The sequence below is a fragment of the Prenolepis imparis genome, unplaced genomic scaffold (assembly GCF_030444845.1).
Source record: "Prenolepis imparis isolate NDT839.2.m4 unplaced genomic scaffold, iyPreImpa1.0 SCAF_9, whole genome shotgun sequence".
NCBI lineage: Eukaryota > Metazoa > Arthropoda > Insecta > Hymenoptera > Formicidae > Prenolepis > Prenolepis imparis.
In genome coordinates, this window is record NW_028141167.1 from 17,893,384 (window position 1) to 17,897,110 (window position 3,727).

A 3,727-nucleotide genomic window follows, 5' to 3' on the forward strand; every position below is an offset into this window, starting at 1 on the left:
CTAAAGTAGAGAACCACGAGTTACCTGATAATTGATCCAAAATCCCATCTATTCTAGGCAATGGATACGAATGTTTCATAGCATTCAACTTACGATAGTTGACACATAATCTAATTGAACCATCATTTTTCTTCACTAAAACCGCCGGAGAAGTTCAAGGACTTTGCGATTCTTCTATTACACCTTTTTCCTTCATCTCCTCTATAATCTTATCAACTTCCTCCCTCATAGAAATTGGAATCCGTCTAGGCGTTTGTTTGATAGCACGTGAATCACTAAGATTGAGCTCATGCTCCACTAACCCACAACTTCCTGCAACAACATCTTCAGAGAAAATATCCTGAAACTCTGAAAGAAATGCAGCAAAAATTTTCTTCTGTGAAGAATTAAAATTTTTAGAATTCTTCTTAAAAAGTTCCTTAATTTGAGGAACATTTTCCTCAACATTCTCTAAACGCGAACAAGAAAAGATCTGAAATTCTTTCTGTCGAGGAATCCCTAATACAGAATCAAAAACTGCTTCTAAAGGACCCCGCACCGGTCATAGGGAGAAAATGTCTTTCTGCGGATTTGGCTAATTTTTCGATATGTTGTAGTTCTCGTCATTCTGAACAAATGTCTCAGCGGGCAGAATGATCTAATGAGCCGTTTCCGTGCTACAAGCCCTGAAAGGTCCAGATTTAACATGCAAAAGTATAAGTTTTTCGACTCGAAATAAGGAAGGATGGATTTTTTTCTTCAATTCTTAATCCACTGTATTGATGACAATTCTTCAATTCTTAATCCACTGTATTGATGACAATTATTGTTTAGAGTCGTATAAAGACAACGGATGTATGTAGTACAGTCCAATCTATGTGGATTTATAATGTATGTCAATTATAAAAATGGACATATAATGTGTGTATAAGTTGAATATATATTTATTGATATTATATATATAGTTTATAACATCCGTTGTCTTTATACAACTCTTAACAATAATTATCATCAGTACAGTTAAGAATTGAAGAAGAAAAATCCATCCTTCTTTATTTCCAGTCGAAAAACTTATATTTTTACATGTTAAATCTGGACCTTTCAGGGCTTGTAGCACGGAAACGGCTCATTAGATCATTCTGCCCATTGAGACATTTATTCAGAATGACGAGAACTACAACATACCCAAAAATTAGCCAAATCCACAGAAAGACATTTTCCCCCTATGACCGGTGCGGGGTCCTTTAATTTTTTAAAGAAATCTACCCCTAACAAACAATCATCATTAATATCCGCAACTACTATCGGAAACTCCATAGAAAATTTACCAATCTCAATCCAAACAATAACTTTATATTTGACAACAAATTCTTCTCCCGTAGGATATCCTAATTTACAATTAATTACCGGAATCTTCTTTCTTAACAAATTTACCATTCTAGGATTTAAAATTGATATATCGGAGCCCGTGTCTAGTTTAAAAATGCAAGACTTATTATCTATAGTTCCATAGTAACAACAATTATTTAATGCATGTTCAACTCTATTTATTTTAAACAAATTTTCTTTCTTAACCGGGGCCCGATTTTTCTTCGTCGAGCCTGCCCCAGAAAGCTTGACTAAACCGCGTTTCCCGCAGTCTCAGAGGGGCATTCATGACGAAAGTGCCCTATAATGCCCCGCATTTCCAACATTCCTTATTCCTATTATTAAAAACATTTCGTTTTATATTTTCTTTCTCTTTATCCTCTCCTTTTTTGTTGATCTAAATTTTTCTTAGAATGACTATTTCCTTTATATTAAATTTATTAAATTTATTAAATTTTGAATTATTACTTTCATGCTCATTTTTTTTGCAAAGCAACTTTCTTGTATTGACTTGACCGCCATTGCTCTTTCCACAGCTAATTTCAAAGAAACAATTCCTTCTAATTGTAGAGTTCGTTTAACAAATCCATCTGATAGCGCAACAATAAATTGCGCACAAGCTATTTTGTCTCGAATATTCTGATTACATTTCGGGTAAGCCAGTCGCGATAAACGTTCTATGTCCGCGCCTAATAAAGCTAAATCCTCAGAAAATTTCTGTTTCCGATTGGTAAATTGAGTATAGTATGACTTAGAGAGATGTCCGTCTCCAAACCATAACTCTAATTTTGATATCAAATCCGCGAATTCAAATTTCACGATCTCTACAATTCCATCTAATACAGAACGTGCTTTTCCGCGTAAACAAGATGCCAGTACAATAGTTTTCATCTTATCACTCCAATTATTTGCCCAAATATTATCACTCAAATTATATTGTGTCAAAAATTCCCGCAATGGGACACTTCCGTCAAAATTATCTGGTTTAAGTTTATATCCTAGATCATTATTTCTCACGAAATTTTCTACCATTCTACTTTCTACATCTCTGTTTTGTCTAAGACTTAGCTGGTTCTCTCGCGTGGAGATTCTCTCCTCCAATCGACGTAATTCCTCATCCCGCTGCTGCAATAACGCCTCGAAATGTGCCTGTTGTTGGAGACGCTCCTCTCGCAGCTGTCGAATCTCTCGTAACGCAGCTTGCAGCGTGTCCATCTCGTCCGCTGTTTCTCCGCTCGTAGCTGCTCGAAGCGGAGCTTGAGAACGGGTTACTCTCGGGGAATGAAGCGTCGCCATTTCAATTTTTTTTTAAATTTCCTCGCTGACTCGTTGCTCGTTCGATCCCGGACGAGCCCCCAAAATGTTGCGCTCACGGGCCGACTGCGTGAATTCTCGAAGGTCGCACCACGTAACACGCACTCTCTCACACTCGCGCTGCGAAATAAAGACGCTCACGTAAAACACGAAATAACTTTAATAATAGTAACACATAAAGTAATACAAGATAACAGAACAACAATATATGCATCAAACCGTAACAAACACGTCCGCGCGTGATAACGGCCGACCCAAAACTCCCCAACCCCTTTTTTTGTTTCTATCAACAACCTCTTAGTGACGCGCTCGGAGATGACTTTCGTTCCTTGTCAAACTTCTCGCCAGAAAAAATATATATCCGGCAGTCGGCAAATACGGGGGCACAACAATATATTATTTAAGATTAAACATTTATAAATATTTGAATGTAACATTTACTTTTGCATTAGAACACAATTTGAAATATCGCGCGGCAATTGCTCCTGACCCTCAAATGGCGGCATAACCGGCGCGTTGTCCGATCCTTTACTAGAGTATCTCTAGCTAGACAAGCGTCGCGCGTCGCCAGCCTCAAGATTTCGATAATCTCGAAAATCTTACGGCGCGACTCGTCTACTCCCTAACAGCACATGTAGATTCTGAGAATACTCGGAGAATATCACAAAAGTATATTGCGTACATTCTCAGAACATTCGATATACGTACTACGATATATTGAGTACATACTATGAAAGTTCCTATGTCCCACTTTTTTCAGTTCGTAGTATATACTGTGAATATCTTGCAGTATATCTGTAGTATATCGATAGAACGTTGCCAGTATATTATAGGTATATCTGTAGTATATCGATAGAACGTTGCCGGTATAATTTAGGAATATCTGTAGTATATCGATAGAACGTTGCCGGTATATTATAGATATATCTGTAGTATATCGATAGAACATTGCTTGTATGTATAGGTATATTTATAGTATATCTATAGAACGTCGTCAGTATGTTATTGGTATATCCATTAGGATTATAGGTTAGGTTAGGTTATATTAAATAGAGCCGTGCGTCCT